Source organism: Dendrobates tinctorius, unplaced genomic scaffold (assembly GCF_039654945.1).
Source record: "Dendrobates tinctorius isolate UK_male_01 unplaced genomic scaffold, ASM3965494v1 ptg000151l, whole genome shotgun sequence".
Taxonomy (NCBI): domain Eukaryota; kingdom Metazoa; phylum Chordata; class Amphibia; order Anura; family Dendrobatidae; genus Dendrobates; species Dendrobates tinctorius.
Window position 1 is genome coordinate 22409120 of NW_027361818.1, and position 20182 is coordinate 22429301.

Below are 20182 nucleotides of genomic sequence, written 5' to 3' on the forward strand. Positions count from 1 at the left end.
TTTATTATTTTTCCCTAACTAAGGGGGTGATAAAGGGGGGTTCATAGCAGGTTTTTATGTTTAGCAGCTGTCTTACGCTAAAAGATGCTTTTTATTGTAAAAATAGTTTTTGCATCACCACATATTGAGAGCTATAATTTTTCCATATTTTGACACACCAAGTCATGTGAGGTCTTATTTTTTGTGGGACGAGTTGACGTTTTTATTGGTACCATTTTCGGGCACGTGACTTTTTTGATCGCTTTTCATTCTGATTTTTGGGACGCAGAATGAACAAAAACCAGCATTTCATGAATTTTTTTGGGGGGGTGTGTTTACACCGTTCCGCATGTGGCAAAATTAATAAGGTGGTTTTATTCTTCGTGCCAGTATGATTACAGCGATACCTCATTTATGCCTTTTTTATGTTTTGCCGCTTTTATGCAATGAAAACAATTTTATATAAAAAAATAATTATTTTTGCATCACTTTATTCTGCGAGCTATAACTTTTTTATTTTTTGCCAAAGATGCTGTACGGCAGCTCATTTTTTGTGGAACAAGATAATGTTTTCAGCGATACCATGGATATTTATATGCGTCTTTTTGATCGCGCGTTACTGCACTTTTTGTTCAGCGGTATGATGATAAAGCATTGTTTATTGCTTAGTTTTTTATTTTTATTTTTTAAGAGGTTCACTAAAGGGGTTAACTAATGGGACAGTTTTATAGGGTAGGTGGTTACGGACGCGACGATACCAAATATGTGTACTTTTATTGTTTTTTTTATTTCCAAAAAATGAATTTATTAGGGAATATTTTTTATTTATTTATTTAGCGATTTTTTATAAATTATTTTTACACTTTTTTTTTTACTTTATTACATTGTCCCAGGGGGTACATTAGTGTAATATGTCAGATCGCTGATCTGACACCTTGTACAGCAGTGTGTCAGATCGGCGATCTGCAGGCACTGCTGGAGGCTTTCTCAATGCCTGCTCTCTGCAGGCACTGCGAAAGCCGCCTGCAGGGAATAAGGCCCCTGCAGCAGCGCTGCACATCGCGCTGCTGCGGGGTCTCAGGAAAGCATGGAGGGAGCCCCCTTCCTGCCGATGCTTCCCTAATCCCCCGGTACACTGCGATCATGTTTTATCGCAGTGTGCCAGGGGTTAATGTGTCAGGGGCGTAACCGCCCCTGACACATAATGCCGGGTGTCAGCTGTGATAATCAGCTGACACCCGGCAGCATTCAGCGGCACCTCCGATCGCTTAGACGTACTATCCCATCTCCAGTCATAGGGGCCCGGGTACCGTGGATGGGATAGTACGTCTAATGTCAGAAAGGGGTTAAAGTCAGAATGACAACAGCAGGTGGGGTTTTTTGGGACTATTACTCCCATCAGCCTACACTTGCTGCCACTAAGAAGAGTGACAGCAGGAGCCGATGATCAGGATATTCCTCACCCTCTTCCTGCGCTAGAACTAAATAAATGAATGAAAAACTCGATGTGGGTCCCCCCTATTTTTTATAACGAGCCAGGCAAAACTCTCAGCTGGGGCCTGCAACCCTCAGCTGATAGCTTCAGCAAGGTTGGTTATCAAGAATAAAGGGGACCCCAAACTGTTTAAATAAATAATATAAAAAATAGTGTGGAGTCCCCCTCATTTTTTACAACCAGCCTTGCTAAAGCTCACAGCTGTGGGCTGGTATTCTCAGATTGGTAAGGGGCCATTGATATAGGCGCCCCAGTCTAAAAATAGCAGCCCGCAGCTAGCCAGAAAAGACACATCTATTAGATGCGCCAATTTGGGTGTTTCACCCAGCTCTTCCTACTTACCCTGTAGCGGTGACAAGTGGGGCGATAGTTGAGGGGTTGACTTTGCATTGACAGGTGACATCAAGCTCTGAAGTTATAATGGAGAGGCGTCAATAAGACACCCCCATTACTAACCCCTTAGTCACATTGTAAGAAAACACAGACACCCAGAATAAAGTTCTTTAATTGATAAAATGACACAGGCTCCTTTAATTTCTATGATATCATACTTACAACCTTGCCTAATTCCACTGAAGCCCACAATCTCCTGTAATAAAAATCAAATAAAAAACAAGTAATATACTACAGTATACGTGTCAGTCATTCTGTCCCATGTCATAATCCATGTCTGGAGGAGAATTAGTTTTCAACCTGGACGGTGGCAAGATGCAACCATCTAGGCTGAGAACCATTGTTGAATAAGCTGCTCCGAGCACAGCATCATTGACCAGTGGTGATGACATCGAGGATCCCAGCTGGGCTGAACTGCAGTGACCTCAGCACTTTGGGAAAAAGTCAGTGATGAGGTCACTGCATTTCAAGCTCAGTGTCTTTACAGCAAATCACTGTGAAAATTATCTCAGTGTTATGCTGTGAAGACACTGAGTTTGAAGTGCGGTGACTTTTTCCCATGGTCATAAGGTCACTGCAGTTCAACCAAGCTGGGAACCTCAATGATATCACCACTGGTCAATGTTGCAGCACACGCAGCAGCTCATTCACCAGTAGTTCTCAGCCTGGACAGTCGCATCTTGGCAACGTTCAGGTTGAAAATTACTTCTCCCCGAGACATGGATTACAGCATGGGACAGAATGACAGACAAGTTTGGTATATTATTGCTTTATTATTTTATTTTTATTACAGGAGATTGAGAGTTTCAATGGAATTAGGTGAGGTCATAAGTATGGTTAAATTGAGATTATTAAAGGAGTCTTTTTTAATTAAAGGACTTTATTTTGGGTGTCTGTGTTTTCTTACCATGTGACTATGAGGTTAGTAATGGGGGCGTCTTATTTACGCCTCTCCATTACTAACCCCGGGGCTTGATGTCACCTGACAATATAAAGGTGACATCAACCTCCCCATCTATCACCCCACTTGCCACCTCTACAGGGCAAATGAGAAAAGCCAGATAAAGAAATGGCACAGCTAATAGATGTGCCTTTTCCGGGCCACTGTGGACTGCTATTTTTAGGCTGGGGTCCATATCAATGGCTCCTTACCAGCCTGAAAATGCCAGCCCCCAGCTGGGAGCTTTAGCAAGGCTGGTTGTCAAAAATGGGGGGGGACCCCACGCTGTTTTTTTTTAAATTATTTAATTAAATAATTAAAATATCAGCATGTGGACCCCTCTATTCTTGATAACCAACCTTGCTGAAGATGACAGCCAAGGGTTGCAGCCCCCAGATGTGAGTTTTGCCTGGCTTGTTATCAAAAATAGGTTGGAACCCACATCAGGTTTTTCATTCATATATTTATTTCTAGCCCAGGCGGTGTGTACGGAATACCAACAACATCCGCTCCTGCTGTCATTGTTCTTAGCGCCAGCAGTTGTAGGTTGATTGGAGTAAGTCTCAAAAGCCCCCACCTGCTGTCATCGCTCTGACTTTAATATAACTCTTATCATTCTCCCCTGCTCGCTCCAATCGCCGGCAGAGCAGGGGAGAATGATGAGAGCCATCTTCAGCACCTGCCACCGGGGAACAGCTCTTACTGTAATGCTCCTTCCCTGCCAGCTGTCCATGTGGTACTGATGCCGCACACGGTTGACACACATGTGCCGCAAGTATTACACACACGGACACGGATATCTCCGGTACCAGCTTTACCGGTGTCGGAAATAAACGGATGTGTGAAACCAGCCTTACCAAAAAAAATTAACATACTTTTATGCTCAGAAAAAGTGTCACTCTATGGCTTTCTTTGCCTTCATATTGAGATTGTGTGATATTGTGCTTGCCCCTGGTGTTAAATTTTACTTTTTTACAGAATCAGTGTGTAACAACCCTGATGGCATCACGGCATGGCCTCCCATCCCCGCACACAAACTTACTCGCTGCTCCAGGTCATGCGGTGATTTCTGTCTGCTGCCAGCTCCATGCGCTATGCCTCTTGTTTTCCTGCTTGCTCTCTTCATGTTTCCTGACTGTGTGTATAGGGGGGTGGCGCCTGAACTCTCTGCTTCTTATGCAGTCAGGGTGCACTGGTCTAATCTGTCCCCGACCAGTCACCTGGAGCCCTTTACTATATAGGGTCGTCACACCCACTAATCCTTGCCTGTGCAATGTCTATACCCAGTTAGCTCCTTGCTACTGAGGTAGCCAGGCCCTGTCCTTTGTCTTGCCTTCCTTGAGAGGCTTTACTCCTAGCATTTCTAGTACACTCTGAGTGCCCGCCAGGAGGCTTATATCCTGGTCCCTGTCTTGTCCTAGCTTTGTCTGAGTACTTGCCTGGTACGTTTTTGCTTGCCCTCCAGGAGGCAGAATATCCTGGTCCCTGTATCCTTCGGTCCCCGTACCTTGTCTTGTACTATGCCTCTTTCTGTACTCGGTCTTTCCTCTGTCTGTCAGTCTCCTTGTCTGTGGTTCCTTTCCCTGCTGTGTCTTTCCCTGTGTCCTCCCTGTCTGTCCCTTGCACTCTTGCAAGCTCCACCTACCTTGCACTCTTGCAAGCTCTGCCTACCTTGCACTCTTGCAAGCTTCGCCTACCTTGCACTCTTGCAATCTCCGCCTACTCCGCACTCATGCGACTCCGCCTACTCCGTACTCCTGCCTGTATGCATACCTGCACCTCCTCTGTGAACAGTTCTTAACCTGTTCCAACTTACTCTACTCCTTCCTGTCTACAACCGTACCTGCACCTGCTGTGTGAACAGGCCCCTATCTGTTCCTTGTCATACCACTCCAGCCTGTCTTGTGTCTCAAGCCGTGCCCACTTGTCCTGTGTCTCAAGTCATGCCCGCCTGTCCTGTGTCTCAAGCCGTGCCCACCTGTCCAGTGTCTCAAGCCGTGCCCGCCTGTCCAGTGTCTCAAGCCTTGCCCGCCTGTCCTGTGTCTCAAGCTGTGCCCGCCTGTCCTGTGTCTCCAGCCGTGCCCACCTGTCCTGTGTCTCTAGCCGTGTCCGCTTGCCTGGTGTCTCCAAACCACGCCTGCTGTGCCTACCTGCCTGTCTATAGCACCTGTCTGAGTGACTTGTCCCCGAGTGGGATCAGCAGCCACAGCCAGACACCACCCTGGAGTGGCACCCGACAGCTATCTGCCAGACAAGCCTGACCTCACCATCAGAGGCTCCAGTGAAGATCGAGGTAGCTGTCGTAGTCACACCCCTTCCAGGGTAGTCTGGTTTGTGGCACAGTGGGGCCACAACTCCCCGGCTCGCACCATTCAGCCAAGGCGCGAGCGTGACACAGTGTCTGTAGTGATCCAGAGTTTAGTTGAACCCAGCTTGTGGGGTGCAGTTCATCCTCTTTTTCTTTTTTTGATGTATCAGTCATATTCACTCATGATGTAATCTCTGCAAGGGCATTAAATAATTGTTTGAACCATAATCTGCAGAAAAATTTCTCAATATAACTTCAAAACTGAGCCGTATCATATTGTCTAGTGTGACACAATGTTAATAAGGCAGAACCCCATCCACCCCATGGACACCTTTGTATTTTCTGTTGAAATAAAGCCCAAGGCTTAATAATGGCGACATGTCTAAAATACGCCCATCCATTACTAATCCTATAGTTATATGGTAAATAAAGACACAGCCAGACAAAGTCATTTATCAGAAATAATAACTAAACACACTTTTCCATTTTTATTTAAAAATATCAAACACAGTAAATACTAACCTAATGCCCATTCCTTTGAAGCCTTCGTCTCCTGTAATAAATTGAAAATAAAAAAACAGACATATCCCTCACCTGTCAGTCATTCTGTCCCATGCTGTATTCAATGTCTGGGGAAAAACAGTTTTCAACCTGGACAGTGCCAAGATGTGACCGTCCAGGCTGAGAGCCACTGATGAATGAGCTTCTCAGAGCTCAGGAAACGGTGACTAGCGATGACATCATTGACTTTACCACTGGTCACTGAGCTGCGTTCCCAGCCGGGCCACTGAACTGCGGGGACATTAGTGAGATCACCACTAGCACAGTGAGAAAAAGTCTCACGGTGCAGTGGTAAGTTCATGACAGTTCTCTGCATTGTGAGACTTTTTCTCACTGTGCACCATGTGCATATAACAGTGTAATTTGCCTTTTCTTTGAGCTGGACATTATAATGAGGTGGTCTCCCATGGCTTTGTGTCCACTAGCTGGGCTTAGTCCTTCTCGGCCCTAATCCACATGCATGTCACATGACAAACGATAAGGTTTTTATAATTAGTATTGAGATGGTGGTTCCACTATTACTCCCCCGCAACATGCCCGCTGTCTTGGGGTCATACTTGACTCCGAGCTTTCCTTTGCCCCCCACATCGATCACTGGCTCGTTCTTGTCATCTGCACCTCAAAAACATTTCTAGAATTCCACCTTTTCTTACTTTTGACTCTGCAAAAACTCTTACTGTTTCTCTTATTCATTCTCGTCTTGACTATTGTAACTCTCTTCTAATCGGTCTCCCTCTTACCAAACTCTCCCCTCTCCAGTATGTCTTGAATGCTGCAGCCAGGATCATATTCCTCACCAATCGTTACACCGATGCCTCTACCTTGTGCCAGTCATTACGCTGGCTACCCATCCACTCCAGAATCTAGTACAAACTTATTACCCTCACCCACAAAGCCCTCCATGGCTCAGCACCACCCTACATCTCCACCCTTGTTTCAGTATACCACCCTACCGGCGCTCTCCGTTCTGCTGATGACCTGAGGTTAGCATCCTCAATAATCAGAACCTCCCACTCCCGTCTCCAAGACTTTACATGTGCTGCACCAATTCTTTGGAATGCACTTCCCAGGTCAATATGATTAGTCCCCAATCCCCACAATTTTAAGCGTGCCCTGAAAACGCATTTATTTAGATTGGCCTATCGCCTCAACACATTAACCTAAACTATCCCTGTGTGGCACAGCCAAAAGTTTTACCATAACCAGGTTCCCCGCATCATGTTCCCACATGCTTTATGCATCCATTAGCCCTCTGTGTCTGTACTGTTACACACTTAACATTATGGCAGATCCAAACAATCAGGGCAATTATTACCATCCTCCTTTCGTGTCTACCTCTGTCCTCATAGACTGTAAGTGTTGTGAGTTCATTCTCTGGTTCACCAGTTGTGAGTTCTCCTTCCAGACTCCCTCTGGTGGTAACAGGAGGTAGTGAGGCTGATTCGATCGGTGGAGATCTGCCACCTGAGAAAGAGGATGACGATTGGACCTCAGGAATCTCAGATTGAATTTAAGACAGCCGACGCCCTATTCAGTTGCTGGTGATTCCTTCTGGCTTTTCAGCTCTTGGTTTTCAGCTCTGTTCCAGTCATCTAAAGCTAAGTTTTTTTTGCTAATGTTCACACTTGATTTTATTGGTCTATTCAGTTTTTGTGTGGTCAGCCAGCCCTGGCTGGGGGCTGTGCTGAATTTCCACTCTTATTTTGCCAATTTGCTTTTTTGTCCCTTACTAGTTTGGCCTCTTTTTGCTCTGTCTCAGAATATTTCAGAGTGCTGATATAGTGGGAGAAGTCTAGTGACTTCAGGGTTAATTTTGCTATCAGAAGTGTTGGACATTATTTTTGTAGGGCTTTTTGCAGGCTGCAGACAGTGTCTTTCCCTTTCCTTTCCTTTCTAGTTAGTTTGGGCCCCATCGTTCGCTCAGCCTATTTTCCTGCCTGTGTTTGTGCTTTCATCTTGTTTCACCGTCAATATACAGTGGGGAAAAAAAGTATTTAGTCAGTCAGCAATAGTGCAAGTTCCACCACTTAAAAAGATGAGAGGCGTCTGTAATTTACATCATAGGTAGACCTCAACTATGGGAGACAAACTGAGAAAAAAAAATCCAGAAAATCACATTGTCTGATTTTTTTTCATTTTATTTGCATATTATGGTGGAAAATAAGTATTTGGTCAGAAACAAAATTTCATCTCAATACTTTGTGATATATCCTTTGTTGGCAATGACAGAGGTCAAACGTTTTCTGTAAGTCTTCACAAGGTTGCCACACACTGTTGTTGGTATGTTGGCCCATTCCTCCATGCAGATCTCCTCTAGAGCAGTGATGTTTTTGGCTTTTCGCTTGGCAACACGGACTTTCAACTCCCTCCAAAGGTTTTCTATAGGGTTGAGATCTGAAGACTGGCTAGGCCACTCCAGGACCTTGAAATGCTTCTTAGGAAGCCACTCCTTCGTTGCCCTGGCGGTGTGCTTTGGATCATTGTCATGTTGAAAGACCCAGCCACGTTTCATCTTCAATGCCCTTGCTGATGGAAGGAGGTTTGCACTCAAAATCACACGATACATGGCCCCATTCATTCTTTCATGTACCCGGATCAGTCGTCCTGGCCCCTTTGCAGAGAAACAGCCCCAAAGCATGATGTTTCCACCACCATGCTTTACAGTAGGTATGGTGTTTGGTGGATGCAACTCAGTATTCTTTTTCCTCCAAACACGACAAGTTGTGTTTCTACCAAACAGTTCCAGTTTGGTTTCATCAGACCATAGGACATTCTCCCAAAACTCCTCTGGATCATCCAAGTGCTCTCTAGCAAACTTCAGACGGGCCCGGACATGTACAGGCTTAAGCAGTGGGACACGTCTGGCACTGCAGGATCTGAGTCCATGGTGGCGTAGTGTGTTACTTATGGTAGGCCTTGTTACATTGGTCCCAGCTCTCTGAAGTTCATTCACTAGGTCCCCCCGTGTGGTTCTGGGATTTTTGCTCACCGTTCTTGTGATCATTCTGACCCCATGGGGTGGGATTTTGCGTGGAGCACCAGATAGAGGGAGATTATCAGTGGTCTTGTATGTCTTCCATTTTCTAATTATTGCTCCCACAGTTGATTTCTTCACTCCAAGCTGGTTGGCTATTGCAGATTCAGTCTTCCCAGCCTGGTGCAGGGCTACAATTTTGTTTCTGGTGTCCTTTGACAGCTCTTTGGTCTTCACCATAGTGGAGTTTGGAGTCAGACTGTTTGAGGGTGTGCACAGGTGTCTTTTTATACTGATAACAAGTTTAAACAGGTGCCATTACTACAGGTAATGAGTGGAGGAAAGAGGAGACTCTTAAAGAAGAAGTTACAGGTCTGTGAGAGCCAGAAATCTTGATTGATTGTTTCTGACCAAATACTTATTTTCCACCATAATATGCAAATAAAATGAAAAAAAAACAGACAATGTGATTTTCTGGATTTTTTTTTCTCAGTTTGTCTCCCATAGTTGAGGTCTACCTATGATGTAAATTACAGACGCCTCTCATCTTTTTAAGTGGTGGAACTTTCACTATTGCTGACTGACTAAATACTTTTTTTCCCCACTGTATGTGTGGGGGCTGTCTTTCATTTGGGGTCTGCTCTGGGGCAGTTAGTTTTCCCCTTTTCTTGCTTTAGGCTTATTTAGTCCTCCGGCCGTGCCTAGGCGTCTAGGAACATCGTAGGTACGCTCCACGGCTACTGCTAGTTGTGTGGTAGGATCAGGGATCTGCAATCTGCATAGATGCCAACCTCTCTGGTTTTCTGTGACTTAGCTTGTTTTGCTTTTTTCTTCTCGGTGACCCATTCATAACAGCAGGGCTTTCATTCCTCTTGGTATCTGTTATGATCTATGTGATTATTGTTATACTGTAATGTCTATTGTCTGTACAAATCCCCTCTGAAATGTAAAGTGCTGCGGAATATGTCAGCACTATAGAAATGAAATAAAATTTATTTTTACTATTATTATTAAGACCATCACAATTACGGTCACCGTGATGTGGTGGGATGGATTTTACATTTTTTTTATCAACATTATGTTAACTAAGAATGTTATACTATTGTCATAGAATCATAGAATCGTAGAGTTGGAAGGGACCTCCTGGGCCATTTGGTCCAACCCCCTGCTCAAAGCAGGATTCGCTAAATCATCCCAGTCAGATGTCTGTCCAGCCTCTGTTTGAAGACTTCCATTGAAGGAGAACTCACCACTTCTCGTGGCAGCCTGTTCCACTCATTGATCACTCTAACTGTCAAAAAGTTTTTTCTAATATCTAATCTGTGTCTCTTCCCATTCAGTTTCATCCCATTGCTTCTAGTCTTTCCTTGTGCAAATGAGAATAAAGTTGATCCTTCTACAATGTGACAGCCCTTTAGATATTTGTAGACAGCTATTAAGTCTCCTCTCAGTCTTCTCTTTTGCAAACTAAACATTCCCAAATCCTGCAACCTTTCCTCATAAGACAGGGTTTGCAGACCGGTCACCATTCTGGTCGCTCTTTTCTGAACTTGCTCCAGTTTGTTGATGTCTTTTTTAAAATGCGGTGCCCAAAACTGGACACAATATTCCAGATGAGGTCTGACCAAAGAGGAGTAGAGGGAAATAATGACTTCACGTGATCTAGACTGTATGCTTCTGTTAATACATCCTAGAATTGCATTTGCCTTTTTTGCTGCTCCATCACACTGTTGACTCATATTCAGTCTGTGATCTATTAGTATACCCAAGTCTTTTTCACATGTGCTGTCACTTAGCCCTATTCCTCCCATTCTATATATGCTTTTTTCATTTTTATTGCCCAGATGTAGTACTTTGCATTTCTCCCTGTTAAAAACCATTCTGTTAGTTGCTGCCCACTTCTCCAGTTTATTTATATCTTTTTGAATCCTCTCTCTCTCTTCTCTAGTATTAGCTATCCCTCCTAGCTTTGTGTCATCAGCAAATTTAATCAGTTTACCCTCAATTCCTTCATCTAAATCATTGATAAAGATGTTGAACAATACAGGGCCCAGGACAGAGCCCTGTGGTACCCCACTTGAGACATTCTTCCAACTGGATGTGCAGCCATTTACGACCACTCTTTGGGTCCGATCACTAAGCCAGTTATGAATCCACCTAACAGTTGCCTTGTCCATTCCATACTTAGTCATTTTTTCAATAAAGATTGTATGAGAGACTTTGTCAAATGCTTTGCTGAAGTCAAGATATACTATATCTACAGCATTTCCTTGATCCACCCAATCAGTGATACCGTCATAGAAGGAAATTAAATTGTCGTGCACTATTGCTGTTTATTTACTGCAGGGTATTTGCTTATTATTTTCCTGTCTTTTTTTCTGTTTAGTGTCCAGTGTGAACTTGCTCTTACATGCTGCATACACACCAGTTTGCATTATATAACTTAATGTCCTTATTAGTGAAACACTCCTATAACAACCGGTGAACAATCCCTAAAATCATAATGAAACTTATGTTAACCTAGTGCATGTTAAACCATAGGTGAAGGGAAGCGCTCTAGTGGAATTTATTTAGTCATGTTAATTATTGTATTAATGAAATAATAAAAGAAAATTAAAAATTTAAGAAAGGCACAAGAAAAAAGATGGAGGGGCAGAGGACTCAAACAGTATTAATTGCTAAACAAGATAAAAACTTCATAAATTTAGAAGATGGTGCTCTAAAGGGAAACAGCCAAGGGATGATGCTCGAATTCAGCTGTGCAAACTACAAACAATCATGAGATGTCAGAGCATAAATGAATATGAAAGAGTCAGGTGAAAAATGACAATATAGAAAATGAAGCCTATGTATATTAATATATTACTATTAAAGAGCGTGAGCTTAGGTAGGTTCAAAATGGCAGCCAAAAAATAGGATTCATCCGTATATCACAGTGGTTTATGAAGGTAATGTGTAAAGGCACATGTAATTAAAGCAGATACAATTAAATTGCAGCTGAGTCTATCAAGGAGAGAAAATCAGTTGCACAACCTAAGATTTGTTAGTAGTGCCCAGGGTAAGGTAATTTCCTATAACACCATAGCTGTGGCAAAACATTATATCCAAGCATGTGCAAATGAAACACCTTGCATGAAGGAAATGAAAAGTATTCAGAATTGTAGTAAGTAGAACCACATACAGCACAAAAGTACTTGTCATAAACTCTCAGTGGAGTTAAGGTCACGGTGAGCATGTCTATAGTCAAAGGCAAGCAAAGAGCAGAGCATGAAGCTTTTTTTACCGGACTGTGAATAGCTTGAGAATATGTGAAGGAGTCCCATCCCTCTGTCCGACACATTTCGCCCATTTTCAAAGGGGGGTGTCTTGGCACTGCCCAGGTTGAAAGCTTTTTATCTCCTTCCATGGGGATACCAGACCATACAGGGAGACCAGGAAGAAGGAGGTTCACTCCGACAAGGCCTGACAGCAAATACCAGACATCAAACACTATTCCCCCTGGTACATCTTTGTCTCCCTCGTCTTCTTGGCCTTTTTTAGAGGGAAGGAAATTTGGGGGCCCCTTTCATCTAAGGGAGCGGATTGGAACCTGTCGATATTAACAGAAATGACTGACAACAATGGGATCAACAATCTGTCATCTTTTGTCATAACAGACCTCGAAAATTCAGTATTGATCAGGGGACTATCTTTTGTACCCACTAATACAATTGATTGGATAAAAGACATCAATCTCTTCTCCAGAAATACTACCCTGGGTACTGATACCAATGAGTTATCAGATGTTAGTGTTGGTGGATTTACTAGAGGAAGGTTTCAGACCAGAGAGGACAGGCCCCTTTACAGATCTAAGACCCAGAAGTACCAGGATGCCTCCCCTGTTGGACAAGACGAGTGTCAGTATTTTTACTAAACTGTTGATGGTTGATCTAAAAAAACTGGGCTCCTTGAGGCAGAGCAAAAAGTCAAATCTATCCCCCTCGGAGAGAAAAGCCCTGAATTCCTTATCTGCTAATAGGGAATTGGTCTTTAAACCATCTGACAAGTGAGGAAATCTGGTTGTCTTGAACTATACCACCTACAAAGACATGTGTCTAAAGGTCTAGACGAATAGGGTCACCTATGGCATATTACACCAAGACCCCACTGTTGAGTTTAATACAGAATTAAAATCAGCAATCACCTCAGTTTTGGATTTACATCTTATCTCCAAAAATGAAAGGGACTTCATGCTGCAGAAAACAACCACTATACAGGTATTCTATGCTCCACCCAAAGTGCACAAAGGATTATCCCCATTTAAAGGTTGCCCAATAGTCACTGGTATTGACTCTTTCTCACAGAAGAGTGAATACATAGATAGAGTGTTGAGACAATTCGTTACAACTTTACCTGTTGAATTTAGAGGACATTTCCCTGGACAGGGACACCATTTTAGCTTCTGTTGATGTAGAGGCCTTGTACACTAGTATACCCAATCACATAGGTGTACTAGCAACAGAGTTCTACCTTAGATCCAGAAGGGTTCATCTGACTCTGCTCAGCCAATTCATCTGTAAACTTTTGAACTTTGTCCTAACGGAGAACCATTTTCTTTATGAGGATAAATTCTACCACCAGATGACGGACACCAGTTCATTGGCATCAAAGGATATTAAAAAAGGAACTTAGGTGGATCTATAGGTTGGATACTGTTTTTTTCACAAAGGTCTAAATGAACGAATTCTTTTTGGATGTTATATTAAGCCAGTGGTTCCCAACCTTTCTGACCTTGAGAGCCACATTCAGCAATAAGATAGGGTTGAGAGCCACATCTAGTTCCCTCCCCTTTCAAAGTAGTGTCAACCAGAGCCCCCATTACAGGTATAATGATAACCAAAGCTTTTCCACAGAAATCACTCCAAACCAGTACACTGTGATCCAGGGGTCCCCACAATCCCCCCATTCAGTATTCTCCCATCCAGCACTCCCAACACACTGTCTCATCCAGCTTTGAGCACCTCCTCTAACAGGTAGTACCATCCTCTAGCGTACCATACCTAAAACATCTCTAAACCCCTATGAACATTATATGTGCATCCATAATTGCTCCTCTGAGCAGGGCTACTCACAAAAGTCACCATTTTGAGATGTGCTCCTCGTACCTGTTTACTTTACCTGGAGCTAATGCACCAAGCTGGCAGACAGCCGCGAGCCACAATTCATGGGACCGTGAGCTACATGTGGCTCCCCGGCTACAAGTTGGGGACCCCTGTATTATGCAGATACCACAAGTACCTCTTCCCAATTTTCTTGGCCTGATGAGACTATAACCTGACTACACTTATCGACAAGGATGGGCCACGGTAGCTTTATATTTTTTCCTCACAAAAGGAAATTTTCATCTTTTACATTAACCTCACTTGGCAACTCTCATCATTTTCTGCTCCCCATAGTGTGTGGTTTTATCTCTGTGGGTGGGATAGATTGGCATTCCTTTTGTCTCCCTAGCAATAAAGGCGATAACATACACAGTCTTTACGTCATAAGTAGAGTTGAGCGACTTTTGGTTTTTTAGGGTCGCGTTTCGTTTCGTGAAACCCGACTTTTCCAAAAGTCGGGTCGAGCAAGATCGTCCGATTATAGGGAAAAGTCGGGGTCGTCCCGAAACACGAAACCCAATGTAAGTCAATGGGGAATAAAAGTCGGCAGTGAGAGGAGGACAGGAAACACACCTACAGTGCCCATTTGAATGCCAAAAGCATCAATTCTTCTTTCTTAAGCTTGTCAACCTTAATTAACTTCATAATACAAGTTACGCACTGAAAAATGGGGGTTATTTGGCTACAAACTGTGGGGGGGGGGAGGGCTGGCTCCAGGTTTTCATGTGCCCTGGGCGAAAGAGCGCCCCTTTAACACATACCACAACTCATCATGCTCTGATACGGCAGAGAAATAGCGGTATAGTACAATGAAAAATACCTCACTTTTTACATCTCATGACGAGGCCCATCTATTTCTCCATACAGAATCATTGGTCCCATATAATGTTTGAAACAGTATATGATGAGCTCCACATAATGCTACAGTATATGTTGGTCCCCATGGATGAAGCTCCACTGTCTTATGGGCCCAAATAATGCTCCAAACATAATGGGCCCCATTTCTAATGCTCTAGTGTATAATGGGCCCTGTAAATGCTGGTCCAGTGTCTGATGTCCACCTTTGGAATGTTCCAGTGTATGGTGGGCCCCATCTATCATTCTCCAGAGTATAGTGCTCCCCAAAAATTGCTGTCCCAACATTGAAAACAATCAAAAGAGTCTCCTCGCTAGGGAATCCCTGTACTTGTCTGGACAGGTGCTGTAGCTTGCTTAACAGCTCGCCAGCCGTTCTCACGCCCAGTATGGATTACACGTGATTGCACAAAGGTGAGAAAGGGTACCGTATCCCCAGATAACATGTATGGATAGCGTACACATTCAAAATATATGTCTCAGGAGGCAGGCTCAGACGGTGTTAGGCCCAGTATGGATTGCACGTGATTGCACAAGGGTTAGAAAGGGTACCGTATCCCCGGATAACATGTATGGATAGCGTACACATTCAAAATATATGTCTATACAGCATGAGGCAGGCTCAGACGGTGTTAGGCCCAGTATGGATTGCACGTGATTGCACAAAGGTTAGAAAGGGTACCGTATCCCTGGATAACATGTATGGATAGCGTACACATTCAAAATATATGTCTATACAGCATGATGCAGGCTCAGACGGTGTTAGGCCCAGTATGGATTGCACGTGATTGCACAAAGGTTAGAAAGGGTACCGTATCCCTGGATAACATGTATGGATAGCGTACACATTCAAAATATATGTCTATACAGCATGAGGCAGGCTCAGATGGTGTTAGGCCCAGTATGGATTGCACGTGATTGCACAAAGGTTAGAAAGGGTACCGTATCCCTGGATAACATGTATGGATAGCGTACACATTCAAAATATATGTCTCAGGAGGCAGGCTCAGACGGTGTTAGGCCCAGTATGGATTGCACGTGATTGCACAAAGGTTAGAAAGGGTACCGTATCCCTGGATAACATGTATGGATAGCGTACACATTCAAAATATATGTCTCAGGAGGCAGGCTCAGACGGTGTCAGGCACAGTATGGATTTGACGGCCCAGATTACACAGCGGAGGAGCAGGGAGAGGTAAAGATTGCAAATGCTGGGGCCCTGCCCAAGCAAGGGGGGCCCACTCGTGGGCGTCGGTACTGGCACTGGGCCCCTCATAGTACAGCGGTGTGTCTGACGGCGGTTGTGCACCACCACCATCAGAGACACTTGATTGCACTATGAGGGACCCTGTGCCAGTGCCCGCGCCCAAGAGTCGGCCTACCCACCTGTCCAGGGCAACGGCACTCGCACGGTGTCGTGCGGTAGGTGGTGACCCCGGCCATGGGGGGGGGGCAGCACAGTTAGGGAGTTTTAGAAAGTGGCATATGTTGATGTTGGACATTCAGCTGATGCAAAAGGCGAAATAGGTGAAGTACCAGGAAGAGGTGGACCAAAGCAAGCCATTTTTCTGTCACCCTATGTGTCATCAGGGGAAGGTGGGACAAAATCCTTGGAAACCCATGCGTGGTTCATTTTAATGAAGGTTAGATCATCCACATTTTGGGTTGACAGACGGGTCCTTTTTTCTGTCAGGATTGATCCAGCTGCACTGAAGACTCTTTCCGATAGCACACTTGCAGCTGGGCAAGCGAGCTCCTGTAAGGCATATTGGGCCAATTCAGGCCAGGTGTCCAGTTTAGCGGCCCAATAGTCAAAGGGGAATGACCTGTGTGGGAGAACATCGATATGGGAGGAAAAGTAGTTTGTTACCATAGTTGACAACTGCTGTCTCCTGTCACTTTCCATCGATGCAGTATTACCAGTTGTGTGAGCGGTATTTGAAAAATCAGTCCACAACATTGTCATGAAACCCCTGTCTCCAACGCCACTTCTGCTGTGTGCACCACGAACACCTCTGCCAAGCTGCCCCCGGCCCGTACGGCTCGTGTGAGAACCATCACCGCTGCTGTGTGCTGGGAATGCCTCAAGCAACCGATTTACCAGAGTTGCTTGTTTATTAGCCAATATTAGGTCAAGGTTCTCCTGTGGCATGATGTTTTGTAATTTGCCTTTATAGCGTGGATCCAGGATGCTGGCCAACCAGTAGTCGTCATGGTTCATCATTTTGGCAATGCGGGGGTCCCTTTTTAGGATCCGCAAGGCATAATCTGACATGTGGGCCAATGTTCCCGGTGTCAATGATGCACTGCGAGTGCTGGTTGGAGGAGCACTTTCTGGCAAATCCACATCCCTCCAGTCACGCACAAACCCTGTACCAGACCTTGCCACGCCAACATTTTCACTTGCCCCACGAGATGCATCCTCCTCCCCTAAGTAATCATCCCCATCATCCTCCTCCTCCTCCTCTTCTTCCTCCACCTCGTCCAGAAGAGGTCCCTGAGCAGACAATGGCTGAATGTCATCAAGGATTCCCTCCTCCTCTTCCTCCTCATCAACATTGGCTGCAGACGCCTGCTCCTTAAGGTGCGTCAAAGTTTGCATGAGCAGACGCATAAGTGGGATGCTCATGCTTAGGATGGCGTTGTCTGCGCTTACCAGCCGTGTGCATTCCTCAAAACACTGAAGGACTTTACAAAGGTCTTTCAGCTTCGACCACTGCACACCTGTCAACTCCATGTCTGCTCTCAAAGTGCCTGGCCGTGTATCCTCCCACAAATGCATTATGGCCTGCCTCTGCTCGCACAGCCGCTCCACCATGTGCAGGGTGGAGTTCCACCTTGTTGCAACGTCGATAATGAGGCAGTGGTTGGGAAGGTGGAGCAATCGCTGCAGCTTCTGCATACGAACGGAGTGTACAGGCGACCGGCGGATGTGCGCGCACAGTCTTCGCACCTTCTGGAGCAGGGCTGTTAACTCCGGATAATTTTTGAGGAAGCACTGCACCACCAGGTTCAAGATGTGAGCCAAGCAAGGTATGTGGCTGAGTTTTGAAAGGGCTATGGCTGCCACAAAATTACGGCCGTTATCACTAACTACCTTGCCTGCCTCAAGATGTACACTGCCCAGCCATGACTCAGTTTGTCGCTTCAAGTACTCGGCCAGCACCTCGGCGGTGTGTCTGTCGCCCAAACACATCATCTGCAACACAGCCTGCTGACGCTTTCCACTAGCTGCTCGATAGGGGGACACATCGTGTGCAACAGTGGCAGCTGCAGATTGAGTGCTCGTACGACTGCGCTCTGTGGACGAGCTTTCGCTTCTGGAGGAGGTGGAGGAGGAGGATGGTCGAACGCCTACAGCCAACTGTTTCCTATACCGTGGGCTAGGCAGCACTGTCCCACCACCGCTGTCCCCTGTGGACCCTGCATCCACCACATTAACCCAGTGCGCAGTGATGGACACGTAACGGCCCTGGCCATGCCGACTGGACCATGCATCAGTTGTGAGGTGCACCTTTCCGCTCACTGACTGCTTGAGTGCATGGACAATGCGGTCTTTCACATGATGGTGGAGGGCTGGGATGGCTTTGCGAGAGAAGAAGTGGCGACTGGGTAGGTCATAGCGTGGTACTGCATAGGCCATGAGTTCGTGGAAAGCTGTGCTTTCCACCAACCGAAAGGGCATCATCTCAAACGAAATTAGTTTGGCAATGTGGGCGTTCAAACCCAGTGTACGCGGATGAGAGACTGAGTACTTTCTTGACCTACTCATAGTGTCTGGGAGGGTGAGCTGGACTTGAGAGCTGCATATGGTGGAAGTAGCGGTGGACAGGGCGGACTGAGAGAGGGTTGATGATGGTGATGGAGTTGGTGTTCTTTCTGATGGCCTAGAATCAGTATTTCATTGATATAACAGTGGGATTCCCTGACTGCTGTGGTCTTGCAACGACACCTCAACATTTGCTGCTGTGCTAACCGGTGGGCTTACAGTGGGGGAAACAATGTAGCATTGCTGACTACCTTCGTTGTGATCAGTTGCACATGTGGCACTTGAGGTTTGGTGTTGTGTCCACGCTTGCAAGTGCATGCTGGTTAAATGTCTAAGCATGCAACTGGTATTCAAATTTTTCAGATTTTTCCCTCGGCTAAAGGTCTTTGCGCACTTCTTACAGATAACCTTGGCCTGATCATGAGGATTTTGTTCAAAAAAGTGCCACACTGCACTCTTCCTACTTTGGCAGACATTTTGCGGCCTAGCACGCTGTGATCTTTTGACCCTCTGGACAAGCTGTCCAGCAACTCTTTTGATGTTTGGAACCTGTCTTTGGAGTGCTCCGGGCCTGCCAGATAACAGCTGTTGAGATGTCGATGTCTGCTGTGGATGCTCCTCATCTGAGCTATTGGAAGCAGCACCCTCTTCCCCCAATGGATGCCAATCTGGGTCAACAACTGGGTCATCCATCACCTCCTCTTCTATGTCATGTGCACCTTCCTCTGTGTCACCGTGTATGGTGGTATAGTGTGCGGGAAGGGGCACCTGAGTCTCATCAGGGTCAGAATCTGGCTCTGTACACTGCGAGGACAATGTAGTGCTCTGAGTGAATGTACCAGCAGAATCATCCATCAGCGGCTGTGCATCAGTGCACTCCATGTCAGATTCATCTTGGCCTGGGTAATTCACCATTTCACTTGATAATCCAGGCATGGTATGTGAAAACAGCTCCATGGAGTAATCAGTAGTATGGCCTGCGTCATCCTTCAATCTTGGTTGGGGTGAAGGACACAAGGAAAGGTGTGGTTCATGAACATGAGCCTCCAATGACGACTCAGTGCTTTTACTTTTTACAACTGAAGAAGAGGAGGCGATAGAGCTGGAGGCTGAGTCAGCAATGTAAGACAAAACTTTTTCCTGATGCTCTGGCTTTAAAAGCGGTTTGCCAACTCCTAGAAAACTAAGCGTTCGAGGCCTTATGTAGCCAGACGATGATGCAGGGTCAGCACCTCATGCATTCGGTCCTATTTTGCTCTTGCCACTACCATCAGATCCACCACCAACACCATCATTACCAGCTGCCAACCCCCGCCCAATTCCACGGCCTCTTCCACCAGCCTTCCTCATTTTTGGTAGAAATGTAGACAAAATCCAACAAACTATATAGTCTGTAAAACAAGGTACAAGGTGTCTATAGGACAGGGGAGATTTTGAATTTCTGCACACACTTGTGGACAGTGGACACTTTTGGATTGTGTGAGGCCCACTGATATCTGAGCGCTATGTGACAGGCTCGATGGCACTGCTGTGACAAAAGTGACTAGAGGATAAGGGAGATTTTGAATATCTGCACACACTTTTGGACACTGGACACTTTTGGATTGTGTGAGGCCCACTGATATCTGAGCGCTATGTGACAGGCTCGTTGGCACTGTTGTGACAAAAGTGAGTAGAGGATAAGGGAGATTTTGAATATCTGCACACACTTTTGGACACTGGACACTTTTGGATTGTGTGAGGCCCACTGATATCTGAGCGCTATGT